Source organism: Anabrus simplex, chromosome 9 (genome assembly GCF_040414725.1).
Source record: "Anabrus simplex isolate iqAnaSimp1 chromosome 9, ASM4041472v1, whole genome shotgun sequence".
Lineage (NCBI taxonomy): Eukaryota > Metazoa > Arthropoda > Insecta > Orthoptera > Tettigoniidae > Anabrus > Anabrus simplex.
In genome coordinates, this window is record NC_090273.1 from 167,155,558 (window position 1) to 167,172,927 (window position 17,370).

Sequence of the window (17,370 nt, forward strand, 5' to 3'; positions counted from 1 at the left end):
AATGTAAGTATAGTGTTCGTATGAAGGAATGCCTGGTGTGTGTATGAAAATGAAAAGAGTTCTTACTATTGTTGTTGTGGAGGTTGTGTGCCGATATGTTTGGAGACTTGCTGTATTCTGCTACGAGTACGTCTGGGGCTCATGTTAGTTGTGGGGAGGGATGTAGGTGGAGGGGAAGGAGGAGTGGCTATTGTGGAGGCAGGGGCGGGGTTAGGCTTGTGATTAGTCGGTTTGTTAGGACGAGTGTTTACTATTTTGAGATAGTCATTCTTCATTGCAGGAATGGCTTTATCAAAAATGATGCTGGTTTTCTCTGTAATGTCGTTAATGTTATGATTGGGGTTAGCGTATTGGTCCAGAGAAATATAGAAATCTTCGGTTATGTTGAGCAGGGGGCCCTTAGAGTTTATGTTTAATATCGTCATATCATTATTGATGTCTGTGAAACTATGCTTAGATTCTTCTACATGTTGACCTATTGATGAAAAATTGTTTTACTGCATTTATGCGTTCGTTGTGGCGGATGGTGAAGTTTCTGCCGGTACGTCCGATATAACTTGTGTCACAGTTACATTTGATACGGTAGACACCTGATTGATTGTATTTATTATTATTATCATTGACTGTTTTAGTGTTATGTATAATGTTGGTGCTGTTGTGTGTGGTCTTGAATGCTATTTTCAGGTTGTGCTTCTTAAAAATATTAGTTATAGTATATATATTGGTGTTGAAGGTAAATAGGACATAATCTTTTTTGGGTTTGGCTGGTTTAATTAATTTAGTTTTAGGTTGGGATTTTATTTTGTGAATGATTTTGTTGACCATTTCTTTGCTGTATCAGTTATGTTTGGCTATATCGTGGATTAATTTTAATTCATTATTTTGATCTTCTATTGTCATTGGGATATTAAAAGCTCTATATATCATGCTATAATAGGCTGCTCTTTTGTGTGTGTTGTATTGTATACAAAACTCAATAGACTTTTGCAACAGAACCAAAGATCGAACAACAACATACTCTTGCTTCATTTGACATAACAAACATGTACCCTAACATTCCTATCAAACAAACAATCAAAATAATAGAATCTAACCTAAAAAACCATAGCAACTTGAGCACCTTAGAAATAGAAGAATTCATTAATTACTCATTCGCCATTAACAATAACTACTTCAGATTTCATGATACCATATATCAGCAACAAGGCTTACCTATGGGATCTCCTGCTTCCGGAATATTAGCAGAAATATGTATAGTTTAGTCATGTTTTATTTTACCTGGCAAGATTAAGGCCTTCAGGCCTTCTCTTCCATCTAACCAGGAACTGAAATATATGTATATTGCATTGTATTACTTACAATAACTAGATCTAATACAAATTAAATTAATAATACAAGAATGGTGAGATTACATTAAGAATAAATAAATTAAGATTAAATTAAGATGAAATAAATCAGATATAAAAAGGGATAAATTCTTAAAACTAATATCCTACATGTAAAAAAAAAAAAAAAAAAAAAAAAAAAAAAAAAAAAAAGGCAGTACATAAAATTTGATTTTAAAGACAAATCGGATAAGAATTTTAGACTCTCTACCAGGACATCCGTAACAATAGAATGGTTGTAAGTAGCAGCATCAAGTTTACAGATGATCCTTACTGGTGTATAAAAGGTCTCCAAAGTGCTTCCTTGAAAGTGCGAATAGCGCTTAACCCCCTGATATTTTCGGGAAGGAGGTTCCACTCACGGCAGGCAATTACTGTGAATGATTTATCATAGATGGCAGTTCTATGGGTAGGTAAAGCTAGGATGGAATTATTAGTGGAACTGGAGTTAAGACTGATAAGAGGATAAGTATTTGAAATATGAAGTAAGGTAAAATGGTTGTGAAGAATGAAGAATTTTATGGAGATGGCATAGGGAATGCACAGTGTGACGGATTTCTAGTTGGGGCCAAGATAGATGGTTATATGAAGGAGTTACGTGGTCATAGTACCGTAGGTTACAGACGTATCTCACACAAGCATTTTGACCACGTAATCTGCTCAATAACTTGCCTCGAGCGTCTCTATAAATCGCGTCACAATTGTCGAAATGAGGGAAAACCAGACTTTCTACCAGCATTTTTTTTAGTTTTTCAGGAAATAAGTATTTATACCCACGCGGCATGTGCACCTAGAACACACATCAATCAATAAAATAGATAATATATATTTTTGGTGCAGATTTATTGATATCTTCGTAATTATAGATGATAGATCCACTGATGGATCCACTGATGCTGATACTATACTAGACAAACTTAACACTTTAGACCCCCAAATTAAACTCACTAAAGAAACCGAAAATAACCGTACCTTAAATTACTTGGACTTGACAACAGTAGCGTAGCCAGGATTTCAGTTTGGGGGGGGGCCCGTTCATCCAGAATTTTATTTTGATAGGTGTCCAAACTTCCATAGTTTATGTGGTGTAGAATACTGAAAAAGGAAATGGGTGTGCTTGGATCCATGTAAGAGTGGTGGATTCGTGCGGATTCCAGAAGCTAATAGTAGTTTTCTTCTTCTTCCCCAGCTTTTCCCACACGTCTGTGGGGTCGCGGGTGCTATGTCGCCCATGTAGATTTGCACCTGTTTTACGGCCGGATGTCCTTCCCGACGCCAGCTCTATATAGAGGGATGTAATCAGTGTTGTGTGTTTCTTTGGTGGTTGGTGCTATAGTATGTTGTCCGAATATGTTGGGACACACCTAGTCCCCAGCCAGAAGAATTAATTATACGCGATTGAAATCCCCGACGGAGCCGAGAATCGAACCCGGGACCGTCTTAACCGAAGGCCTCAACACTGATCATTCAGCCAATGAGTCGGACTCCGTAAGCTAATATTAATGTTAATATTAATCTATCAATATTAATATTAATGTCTCACGGCTACCTCTGTTACTCCCATCCCAACATAACTGCAGCATTTCATATATTCCGAGTACAAGTGAAATGAATGCAAGAATAAACAGTTTGAGTAAGGATGTAATATTCTGGTTTAGAATAAATACGGTAATGTTATTATAATAATGGTCATGTGATAAGCAATAAAGAAGTGACATTTTATACAAATAATGCGGCAAAGATATACACACACACGCGTCGAATACAGGTTTCTCGTCCTTCTTGTCCATGGCTAGATGATGAAGGCAAGAGAATGATGGCCCACCGTGACTCGTTATTTCGACATTATAAACAAACCCTAGATGACAGACTTCGAATCTTACCGCATCTTAAGAAATCGCACAAAGCGGTTAATCAGAAATTTTAAAAAATGTATATATTTTTCGGAGTTTAGCTAACAACTTAAATTCTAATCGCGCACGGGACCAGCTTAGAGCTCTGGGAATAGTAAAACAACAGAGACAGACAACTCCTGACATTCCACTTGACAAACTGAACGATTACTTTAGTAGAATAAATAATCAACCTACCCAAATTAACTGCACCGACTCACTGCCCTCTCCTCAAGCCAATCCACCATTCACATTTCACAGTGTCACAGAAAATCAGGTTAAAAGGCTTTGTACTCGATTAAATCAAAGACTACAGGTGTAGATGATATTCCTGTTACTTTTTACATAACATTATGGGTGCTATCTCGCCTATACTGACGCACATACTGAACTACTGTTTACTAAACGGAACTTTCCCTACTGTCTGGAAAACAGCCAATATTATATCGGTACCTAAGAGTTTAGACCCACAATCACCCTCTGACTATCGTCCTATGTCCGTACTCCCTGCGCTTTCTAAAGACTTTGAACGTTTAGTATACGAGGAAGTTCTGGAATACCTAAATAAAAATGCTCTTTTGTACTCTTTACAATCTGGATTTAAGAAGGTCACATTACCGCGACAGCACTTTTGAAGGTTACTGAAGACATTAGAAACACTAGGGACAAACGACTGCTCACTATACTTATCCTTCTTGACTTCAGTAGCGCCTTTGACACTATAGTAATTCCGACTATGATTAAAAAAAGAATGGAACGGCTAAATTTCGACCTGGCTGTGCTTAAGGTTTTTAGTTCTTATTTGAGTAACCGTCAACAGCGTGTAATAGTAAACAAGGCCTCTAAAAGGAAAATGAAACTTAGTGTTGCCCCACAGGGCAGTATTCTGCGGCCCCAAATTCAACAGCGTGTAACAGTAAACGACAAGGCCTCTAAAAGGAAAATGAAACTTAGTGTTGCTCCACAGGGCAGTATTCTGCGGCCCCAAATTTTCTGTATTTTTATCAGTGACTTACCATCTCTGACAGGAAATAACACACATGACCTCTGTGCTGACGATCTTCAAATATATCGACACTGCAGGACAAGATATTAACAGGGACCTCCGACGACTCAGTGTACTGTATATGCACAACGAAGCTCTCTTATACTAAACTGCAAGAAAACTCAGACAATTATAATTGGATCACGAGATTACTGAGCTGATCAAACAATGTCGCTATCCCGCCAATCGTACTGAATTATTCCCTACAGTAAAACGGTTTAAAATCCCGGCGTATAGATGAATGAAGCAGCTGATTGGTCTGATCAGACGAAACAAATGCGTAAAAAGATTTTTGGAGTTTTTCACCCTCTTAAACGGCAGAGGGATGTATTTCCATTTGAGCTACGGGTCAAACGAATACAGACACTCATTCTCCCTATTCTTGGTTATTGTGACGTTGTTTTAGTTGACATGACGAGAGAAGAAACACTTAAACTTCAACGAGCACTGAATTCCTGCCTGCGATTTATTTACAATATCGCGTACGATGTTCATATCACCCCATACTATCAGGCTGTCTCATGGCTGATGTCTGATAAACGTCGGCAGCTACACACTTTAACGATGGTGATCAGAGTGATAGCTGAAAGTCAGCCAATGTATATTTCTTCTAAATTCATCTTTTCATCACCATTTCACAACTTAAATACACGTTTTAGATTCATTCTTTCTATTTCACTGCACCGCACAAATAAAATTAATAGACAATTTGTGGTGACTGTCGCCAGATTATGTAATTCCCTGCCAGTTCAGGTCAGAGAAACTAGCTTTTTTTAATCACGATTTAAGGTCACCTGCCGAGACTACCTGCTGAGGACAGCTGACTGAATGATTGAAGTATGAATGTGTGTGTTCCTGAGGATTAGCCATTATTAAGAGTTTTAAATATTAATTAGTTCTAATATTAATTTAGTAATTTATTTAAATGTATTTTCAATTCTATTAATTTATGTAGTTTTAACTATTTTAAGTATCTCAGTATTTTATTTAAGATTCTGATTAGTATGTGCTTAAGTGTACGAGAGGGCCTGGAACCCTAACTTCGCCACTGTACTGAAGACACTAATAAATAAATAAATAAATAAATAAATACATAAATAAATAAATAATGTAAAGCGTATGGGTATATATATTTTGTTAGTTGGTAAAGAAAAACACGCGTTACAACATATGCTATGTAGGGTTTACCTTGTCTTATTAGTTCCAACGCGGTTAGGGCCACGCAGCTGTGAGCTTGCATCCGGGAGATAGTGGATTCGAACCCCACTGTCGGCAGCCCTGAAAATGTTTTACCGTGGTTTCCAATTTTCACACCAGGCAAATGCTGGAGCTGTACCTTAATTAAGGCCACGGCTGCTTCCTTCCCACTCCTAAGCCTTTCCTATCCCACCGTCACCATAAGACCTATCTGTGTCGGTGCGACGTAAAGTAAATTGTTAATTACTTTCCTCGCAAGCCTGGGATACAGAATATAGTAGTATAAAGTTAGAGTTTTGTGACGCTAATATTCGTACATATAATTTTTATTAACGTATCAGAAACGACATTGAGCTGTTGCCATTTCAACACCGTTTTAAGGGTTACCGATCCAAGCCGGGATTTGAACCTGCGAACTCGGACTCAGAAGGACAGAAACACAACCAACTGAGCCACATGAAAAGAAGGCGTTTGTGATTATTGTTATAAATAGATGCAGTTAGTATTTTTACAAAGGTTTATGAGGAGCATGTATTAAGTCGTACGTTTTCTTACTGTCCTAAATGCACGAGGCCGGGCAGAAGAACTAGCTGGAAGCTAAGGAGCCTTGCAGGGGTGTCGCTTCCTTCTCTGTTCACTTTTCCAAACCAAACTCCATGACGTAACAGCCCCGAAGCGCCATCGCCTACCAAGTGACGGCTGTTCAGCCCGGAGGCCTGCAGATTACGTGGTGTCGTGTGGTCAGCACGACGAATCCTCTCCACCGTTATTCTTGGCTTTCTAGACCGGGATGGTGGTGGTGGTGATTATTGTTTTAAGGGGAAGTACAACTAGGCAACCATCCTCTATATAACACTAATCAGAGGGAAAATATGGAAGGGGTCCGACACTTCGAAAATGAAGGTATCGGCCAAAGAAAGACAAGGGCCACGAAGGGCGTGAAAATGAAAGACTCCCTAGCCCTCGCAAACCTAATAGCGTCTGGGTCGGAAAAAACAAGAGTTGACCAAGGGAGGTCGGATAGGATAAATGAAAGTGAGGAGCCTGGCACAAGTAAGTGGAAGCAATGTAAGGACTCAGCTGAGGGCCCCGTGGTCGCCAACCCACGCTCCAAAGTTCAGAGCCCCTGGGGCCCCTTTTAGTCGCCTCTTACGACAGGCAGGGAATACCGTGGGTGTTATTCTACCGCCCCAACCCACAGGGGGATCTAGACCGGGGCCGCCATCTCACCGTCAGATAGCTTCTCAATTATAAACACGTGGGCTGAGTGTACCTCGAACCAGCCCTCAGATCCAGGTAAAAGTCCTTGACCTGGCCGGGAATCTAACCCGGGGCCTCCGGTAAGAGGCAGGCACGCTACCCCTACACCGTGGGGCCGGCTGGTTACTTTTAGGTCTCCTTATTAACGAATTTGACTTAAAGCATTCTGCATTCGATTCCCGGCAGTGCCAGAGTTAAGAAAGGCATGGGATCGGGAGGATACAACCTTGTTTTGGGGTGCAGTAGAGTTTTCCTTGAGTCTCCCGTAATCGAAATATCTACGGCCTGGACGGTAGTCACCTTCACGGAGTGTAGTACCAAAGTGGTTCCTTTTTTAAGAAGAGAAATTAAATAAAGATTCTACTTCCTCACAAATGAAGAATGATATCAATTTTACGAACAGTTTCAATAATGTAGCTGGTGTATGTTAAGAGTACAGAAGCTATGATTTTACATGGTAACAATCAAAACCAACAATGTCTACTGAAGATCCGTCACCGCACTCGGTAGGACAAGCTTTCTTTTTATATCCACCGGGCGAGTTGGCCGTGCGGTTAGGAGCGCACAGCTGTGTGCTTGCATCCGGAAGATAGTGGGTTCAAACACCACTATCGGCAGCCCTAAAGATGGTTTTCTGTGGTTTCCCATTTTCACACCAGGCAAATGCTGGAGCTGTACCTTAATTAAGGCCACGGTCGCTTCTTCCCACTCTCAGCCCTTTCCTTTCCCATCGTCGCCATAAGACCTACGGTGCGACCTAAAGTAAATTCTAATTTCAAAAAAAAAAAAAAAAATTCACACCCCCTTCCAAGGAAAAGTTGTATCCACACTACTAGCCTGGACTTACACCCCACCCACTGAAATTATTTTGTGGGTACGCCACTGCATCCACTCACCATTTAAGGTACAAGGTAAGTCCGAAGAATGGTTGGATACTCAAAATACGCCACCATAAATGATGCGGTTCTGGCTCAAAAGTGTAAGGAAACGTAAGAGACGGGATCTGTGTTTTAAGTAGAAACCGTATCAATAGAACGTGACTTCCCATTTTAAAAATGTTTCATGTATCGACTGCGATTCAAGCCTGGGCCGTCCTGATGAGAAGATAGAACCATTGGAACTGAGTTATCACGCCCGCCAATTACAAAATAGTTACCCGCACTTTTGATGGTGCCATTTGAGGTTCCAATCAGTCCCCGGACATTTGATAAAATATATAGGCCTACCTATCGAACTCAATCACGACTCCGCGATTGTCTTGCTATTGTAAAAGTAAAGAAACATTTTCACAACTTACCGAGGTTGCACATAGTGTTGGCTTCTCAGTGACAGAACGGCCCCTCTTCAAAAAAAAGTTATTATATGGCACAAAATGAGGAACTAACGTGCAGCTCACAATCCTGTCACAGTCTTCCCAGCGCTGCAACTTAAACACAGCACATCTCTCAACCACGGTACAACCCGAGGATCCCTAGGACATTGTTGTTTCCTGGAACCGATATGCAAAAGCTGACACGATGTTGTTATCTCGGTGGTCACGTTCCGGCCCCCTACTGAGTAATCCCTTCCTAATTGCCCCTTTCTCCATGTCTTGACATTTGTCAACACACGGTTACATTCTCAATACTGAGGCCTCTACAGGGAAATATCCCCGCGCATCACAATCCTAAGTGTCTTCCTTTCATCCAAGCAGTACAAATGTGGAGACTTATGTATGGCCCTATTGAGCCCTACTAGTAGATTCTTGTCGCTACGTTAACTTAACATTTCGGCGTACGTTTTTAAGTTGTTCGTACCGTACGTAAAACAACGGGTGATCATCGCTCTAGTTTCAGGAAATATTTTGGGGGGGGGGGGCGGCCCCACTGGGCCCCCCCCTTGGCTACGCCAGTGCTTGACAATAACCAGACACGACAACCACTTATCTTACAAGATCTACAGGAAACCCACACACACTTTAAATACCATAAAAAATGACTCCATTCATCCCAACACACAAAAGGGCAGCCTATTATAGCGTGAAGAAAGTTACTTATATTGCACAAAGTGGGGGAACTAACGTGCAGCTCAAAATCCTGTTAGTCTTCCCAACGCTGCACCTTAAACACAGCACATCTCTCAACCACAGTACAACCAGAGGTTCCCTAGGAAATTGTTTTTTCCTGGAACCGATGTGCAAAAGTTGACACGATGTTGTAAGCTTGCAACTGTTTCTGGCCGTGGCCACCGTTATCTCAGTGGTCAAATTCTGGCCATCCCTTGCTAATTTCCCATTTCCTCATGTCTTGACATTTGTCAACACAGTTACATTTCCAATACTGAGGCCTCTGCAGGGAAATATCCCTGTGCATTAAATCCTAAGTGTTTTCCTTTCATTCAAGCAGTGCAAATATGGAAAACTATGTATGGCCCTATTGAGCTTTGCTAGTAGATTCTTTGTCGCTACGTTAATTTAACATTTCAGCGTCAGTTTTTAAGCTGATAGTACCGTACGGAAAATAACGGCTGATCCTTCCAAGGAAACGAATCATTCCCTGAATTCTCATTCATAGGCTAAGTTTAGTATCATAGTATGGTATAGTTTTAAGTAATTGTTAAATATGCGTCCTCGTACGTCACTTAGATCTCGAAAGTCTAAACGGTAAAACACTGTGACCAGGCTCGTCGAACTTGCACGTCCTTTGAATGGAGTTCCTTGCATCTGCGCATGACACCAGCCGAGGCATAACATTAACAACTTGAAATCTGAATCAGAAATACGTGTAAGATCACAGTTGTATTAAATGGCGCCAAACTTGATAGCCAAAGCCCAAAGGACAAGCATTATTTATAAATTACTATGAAGCAGTGATGGGCAACGCTCTCGCTCGAGACTCTCGCGAGAATTTCGAGACCGATCGTCCTGTAATGCAAGCTTTGCGACGTACCAGTAACTAAGACTGTAAACTTGATAGTATATCACTGGCAGTTTTTGCGTGAAATAACGTTCTCATATGAAAACGTGTGAGCCAATAAATTTTGTCAAAAGCCAAGAAAAGTACTGCATGTTCAACTATGAACCCCTTTAATGCCATTAACGAAGGTGAAAGCAGAATGTCAGTATCTTAAACTGTTCATGACTTATTTGGAGTGGACATCTTAGCTGAATAACCATGCATAATTTGTGAATAACTGTAGATAGAATGTACACCTACTTAGATACTAGAGACGTGCATTATTCGAATCTGAGACGGGGAAGATGTGCTTTGCTACATATGCAACCCCCATTACACATGAGTGGAACGTATAATCTAAAATGCCCGACTTTGCTCCAATTCTTTCAGCAGGGGTGATGGGGCAACGCTCCCGAGACCGATTGTCGTGTGCTGCGAGCTGTGCGACGTCCCAGTAACTAAGAGTGTAAGCTTGATAGTTATCAGCAGTTTTCATATGGAAATGTGTGTGACGATAAATTTTGTCAAAAGCCTAGGAAAGCACTGCATGTTGAACTATGAGCTCCTTAGTACCATTAACGAAAGTGAATACAGAATGCCATTATCTTAAACTGTTCACGGGTTGTCAGGTGGACTTCTTAGCTGAATAACCTGTATAATTTGTTAATTGTTATTAGGATGTAAACCTACCTGGATGCCTTACAGTCGTTGTCGGCAGGGTAGCTTCTTGTGATTCAGACCGGGCCGGAGGTGTTCTGTGACGATTCCTCTTCATTGATAGGCCTGTGCGTTTGTGAGTGACGGATCATCGCAGAAGTATTTCCGCCGATGTATTTTAGTTCGTTTGAATGAGCAACACAGTGGGCTGTGCTATGTGACATCTGTTAAAAATAACCGACATCCACGACTTACGTTGCGTTTCGGACATCGTCTTCAAGTTGCCGCGTACAACTAGACAAAATTTCCCATGGCACCGTCATATATCGAAGTACCTAATTATTACGCGAATATTCTATAACATTATAAGGAATTATTTCTTTTGTCACCAAGATATCTGTAAGCACGGGCAGTGGTCTTATGTTATTGAATGCGGGGTCTGATAACGATGTACACCTACCTGTCGAAACAATTGGAGCAAATTGAAGCATTTTAGATTACACATTCCACTCATGCGTAATGGTCGTTTAATATGCAGCACAGCGCATCTTGCCTCGTCTCGAGTTCGAATAACGCATGCCTCTAGTATCCAGGTACATGCACCTACAGTAACCGTCAGGTTCTGTAATTAAACCACTCATTCGTGTACCTCCCAGTGCAAACAATGTCAGAATGCGTATACTTTATAATTGTTATACTGCGTCAAAATGGACCTCGGTAGAAGTGAACGCCCTAGTCGCTTGTTGACACGTATTTACGAAATTGAGAAGGCCCGTGGTTGGCTATTCGCATACTCGGCACAAACAACATTCAGCTCCGACTACCTGCAGGCCTACGACACACTGCTCGCCGCACAATGCGGGGCAACGCTGTCGAGATATCTCGAAATTTCTCGCGAGAAATAGTGCCTGCGCTGGTTTCGAGAAATCTCGAGACCTCGTCTCAGACTGCCCATCACTACTATACAGGAAGGAATCCAAGATAACGCATCCACCGTGGGAGTAGGAACCAAGATTTTTGAAATCTGACGTTGAGGCACTGACATATTTTGATTTATAAAGGAAGCTAGGAATACTTATTTAAGTTTTAATAGGATAAAGGAATGATATGTCCATTATAGTCCAGCCGCTGGCAGTCCGGCCCTGACAGATTGTGATGTAAAGAAGAAATAGTGTAGAGAAGAGTATTGCCAACCTGCAGAGATTTGAAACTGCATATAACCTTGGAAACACTATTATAAACTTACGTGCCGTATGATTTTAATATTGACAGATCATGGGACGCAGTTTACGTCAGTTGAATTTTCGGGGGCATTGAGGAGAATGAACATCCAGCATCGATTCGATTCTATGACAGCCAAAATCCAATGCAGCCGAGAGGGTCTTGAAAGAAATATTGAAATACTGCCAAATGATCTGCCATGAGCGTCGTTGGACTTGGACACCATTCTTACCGACTATCGCTGAATGCATGAACTTTACATGGCACGAATCCATCTGTAATATTCCTAGTGTCGTTCACATGAACGAATATCCAAAGCGCTCATGGAATGATATCGGTAGACCAGTTTAAAGGAGACCTGACGCTGAAGAAAAAGTACAGCAAGTCCAAACATGCATGAAGAAGCAAGCAGAGAGACGACTTATTAAGTTAAGGCATAAAAAACTCAAAAAAACCTTTGGAATTGGAGCTTTAGTTCTTGTAAGGAAACTGGCGATATTAAATCCCACTGCGAGATTCTACTCTTAAGTTGGCTCATGTTTACATTGGACCATTCAAGATCATCGAAGTATTGGATAACAACGCGTATAAAATAGAGTTTAGATTCAAGTAATGTTTCCATCTTTAATGCATCCCACCTGAAACGATATCACGTTCCCATTGTCAATGATGAAATCGTCACATGGTACGACGAGGAAGATGAAGAATATGCGTCAACGGATGAATAACATGAATAGTTCAATGAAGGTCGGAAGAACAAAAAAATGATAGATTGCATCTTTTAAATGAATATGCGAAAAATCATATCTATGCAGATGATTGATCGCGAGTTATTTGGAAATCCAGTGAGATTTTATAACAATATTGATGTCATTAATAAGAAGAAAATGTTGAGTTATGCACACACATGAAATTCCCTTTTTGAGTAAGGGGAGAATATAACCTTAAGGCTGCTGGATCAGAGTTAAAGAGAACATTGGAAGTTTATGGTAGTGCAAAATTAATGAAATTAATAAGGTGTGTAAAGAACTCAACAGCACTGACATAATAATATCAGGAGATATCAATGCCAAAATAGGGCAAGGTAGAAGGTCTGACTTAATGGGAGAATATGGATTGGGTTCAGCTAACCAAAGAGGAGACAGTCTATTCCAATTCTGCCAAGAGCAAGATCTAGTTGTTTGTAACAATTGGTTCAAACTTCATAAACGGTGCCTTTACACATGGATTTCACCACTAGAAAAGGAAACACGAAGACCAATCAGGAATCAGATTGATTATATTCTGGTTAACAAAAGATTTAGAAATATTGTCAAACGAGCAACAACGTATCCTGAAGCAGATATCAGATTGAAATTGAAAACCCCACATCAAAGCAAGTTTGATGTTCGCAAATTGCGAGATGGTACAATTAAAAAAGCAGTAATACAAGACCTGAACAACAAAATGCAAACCAACAATAGCAACAATGACAACAGTACAGAATATCAATGGAAAATATTACATGGTACACTGTTAAAAGTCTGTAAGGATCATCTCATATCAACAAGGCAAAAGAAGCAGAGATGGATGACTAATGAAATATTTGATCTAATGGAACGGTGAAGACAAGAAATGGGCTGAGAAGACAGCTACCGACAGACACAAAGGGAGATTAAGAAGAAAAATTCAGATTAGCCAAGGAAAGATGGATGACAATGAACTGTGAAGAAATAGAAGAACTAAATAAACACCATGATAGTTTAAAGTTATACAAAAAAGTAAAAGAGATAGCTGGGCTGTACAGAAAACAGACGCCAATGACTCTATGATATAGATTATGTTGAGTTTGCTGGTAAGATATTCCGCGGTACCTTAATTAAGGCCAAGAACGCTTCCTTTACACTCCTAGCTCTTCCATATCCCATCGTCGCCATAAGATCTATCTGTTTCGTTGCGACGTAAAACAAATTTTAAAAAATACTCTGTACGCAGCAACAATCCTATCTGTCGCAGATGGGTGACTACAGAAGAGACAAAGCACGTCACAACAAACAATGGTCAATGTAATGTTATTGTTGTTCAATATTATGAGCTTTCTATATTGTAGCTTTTCACATTTAGTTTTTTCCGAATTTGCTATATTGGGCCTCTTATAAAATTATAGCGTAGACTGTAGTTCCTTATTCTCCGAATTTACATACCGATTTAAATTCTGTTTACCTATTTTTTTCGTGACTCGGCGCTGATATGGACTTGGTAACAAAAATCCAAATTCATGAATATATATCTGTGAACATAGCCGGTACAGTAACAATATATAAGTGGTGATGGGCAACGCTCTCGCTTGAGACTCTCGAGACTCGCGAGAATCCTGAGACCGATCCTCCTGTAGCGCAAGCTGTGCGACGTACCGGTAACTACGACTGTAAACTTGATAGTATATCATTGGCAGCTATTGCGTGAAATAACGTTCTCTTATGAAAACGTGTGAGCCAATACATTTTGTCAAACGCCTGGAAAAGTACTGCTTGTTCAACTATGAACCCCTTAATACCATTAACTAAAGTGGAAACAGAATGTCAGTATCTTAAACTGTTCACGACTTATTTGGGGTGGACATCTTAGATGATTAACAATACATACTTTGTGAATAACTGTAGATAGGATGTACACCTACTTGGATACTAGAGTTGTGCATTATTCGAACCTAAGACGGGGAAGATGTGTTCTGCTACATACGCAACCCCCATTACACATGAGTGGAACGTGTAACAGGGGTGATGGGCAACGCTCTCGAGACCGATTCTCGTGTGCTGCGAGCTGTGCGACGTTCCAGTAACTACGAGTGTAAGATTGATGGTTATCATCAACAGTTCTCACATGGAAACGTGTGTGACGATAAATTTTGTCAAAATCCTATGAAAGCACTTCATGTTGAACTATGAGCTCCTTACCATTAACGAAAGTGAATACAGAATGCCAGTAACTTAAACTGTTCACGGGTTATGTCAGGTGGACTTCTTAGCTGAATAACCCGTATAATTTGTTAATTGTTATTAGGATGTAATCCTACCTGGATGCCTCTCAATCTCGGCAGGGTAGTTTCTTGTGATTCAGACCGGGCCGGAGGTGTTCTGTGACGATTCCTCTTCATTGATATTATGCGTTTGTAAGTGCCGGATCATCCTAGAAGTATTTCTGCCGATGTATTTTACTTCTTTTGAATAAGCAACACAGTGGGCTGGGCTATGTGACATCTCTTAAAAATAACCGACATCCACGACTTACGTCGCGTTTCGGACATCGCCTTCAAGTTGTCGCGTACAGTTCGACACAGTTCACATTGCACCGTCATATATCGAAGTACCTACCTAATTATGACGCGAATACGCTATAGCAATTTAGATTGCACATTCCACTCATGCGTAATGGTGGTTGCATATGCAGAAAAGCGCATCTTGCCTCGTCTCGAGTTCGAATGAATAATGCACGCCTCTAGTATCCAGGTACGTGTGCCTACAGTAGCCGTCAGGTTCTGTACTTAAACCACTCATTCGTGTACCTACCAGTGCATAAAATGCTCGAATGCGTATCCTTTATAATTACGTTATACTTCGTCAAAATAGACCTCGGCAGAAATGAACGCCCTCGTCGCTTGTTGACACGTATTTACGAAAATGAGAAGGCCCGTGGTTGGCTATTCGCATATTCGGAACAAACAACATTCAGCTCCGACTATCTGCAGGCCTACGACACGCTGCTCGCCGCACATTGTGGGGACAACGCTCTCGAGATTTCTCGAAATTTCTCGCGAGAAATAATGCCGGCGCTAATCTCCAGACCTCGTCTCAGACTGTCCATCACTATATATGACATAAATGATCGGAAATTTAACACTATATTGTACCGGTAACGGCGGTACAAACTAAGTCCCCGTCATAGAAATTTTAAAACTTACGTGTTACGCTCCGGGCCGCTTACGAAGGACTGACTGGACGGCGAGCAACAGCTGTGCGCGTGTGACGTAGTGAGCGGGTGACGTCACAGCATGCCTCGCCGCACTACAGAGCCTAGACTGATGTAGAATGTTCTTCGAGTTTCGACGGATAATAACTTTTCCCACGATAATAATTGAACAAATTGAACAACATCACCATATAACTTGATCCCTTAGCTATGTTCCTGCCGAATTTCACGTGAATCTGACTTGGGACGATAAAGTTATGGAACAAGGGGTGGAGGCCCGGATCAGATATAAATACGTACTGCTTCGCTCAGCAGACCAGTGTGTGTTCCAGCATGTTAGAGTGTGCTGCAGTACGCTGCAATGTGTTACAGCATGTTGCCAGAGTGTGATGCCAGTGTGTGGCCGGAGTATCTATGTGCACGCTAGACTGTAGTGTTCGCACAGTCGGTTCGCGGGCACCGTGATCGAGCGTGAAGCCGCTATTAAGTTTCAAGTCCGTGGACTTTAACCTAATCGTGTTGAATATGGACTTATGCAGATTTCTTTATACTGTGACAACTTTTTACTCCGATAGGACGTGAGATGAATTGTGTATCGTCTGGACATTATCTATTGACTGTTACTCTATACGAGTGTCTAAGACTCGCAAACGTTTTCGAGTGCTCGAAATTGAAGTTTTATGTTATGGACAGGACTTAGAACTGATTGCTCCTTACCGAGTACTAAATACTTCGAGTTATAAGAATGTGTTTGAATCCAAATTTAATTTACCATTCCATGAACTGTGTCAATATTTTAGGTCATGAACTGTGAACTGTGCATGTGTGAACAGTGCATTTCAATTCTAATAAACAGCACATTTCAATCCTGCGAACATTCAGTTTACGAACAGTCGAACCAAGGACTGTCAATACTCGATTAATTTCGTCTTTTGATTTCATGTTATTTTCAATACGTGAATGAGTTCTAGTTCACGAGTGGAACATCTTTATTTTCAATGAATTATGTTGAACAGTGCTTCAAAGAACTAAGTCATGCGGCATTACCTTACGTTGTACCAAGTCCCACAAACTTTAAGTGACTCTGTTAAACTCGACGATAAGTTTCGAGTGGACTTTCATTTTATGAGTATTAACTTACATGCTTATTCGAGTCTAGTGGCATTCTTTCACTTAACACGGGACAAAATTGAGTGAAATTTCACCGTGTGATAAAGATACATTTTGTGTTTGAACTTTGTTAAAACCATTTATAAACGTTCCTCTCATCTGTGCAGAAGCAGCCTTTACATTAACTCGCCCCAGGGCTTAACGATGTTCATTCATGTTCACCATTCACAAGGACTACCTCGACGCCATTCATTAACGTCGCATGGATCTTCAAGACATCGAATGGATTTTCTAGAACTTCCATCGGGGGACGAATGGTGGTTCGCTGATATGGAAAATGGAGATACCGGAATCCAAGTACATCGCCAGCCATAGGACGAGGAACATTTTCTACTGTATCCGCTGTACAGAGGTGACATACATTCAATTTCTTAATAAACTCTGGAAATATTTTTTAAAGATTTATTTAAACAAACCCTCTCCCTCTGTATGCACTTCAACGAATGGTACACGTCCTGCGTCTCATGTCTACCGAAGTACCACATTTACTGTTACAATATAACTTTAGTTATATGCAGTATTTATCGATACGACCACTATTAACATAAATCATTGAGAATTAAATTGTAGGCCTTCCTCTAAACTACCATTTCACTCAGCGTAAATAAAATTATTTATAGCCTAGATTGTAGCTACTTATTCCCTGACTTTGCATACCAATT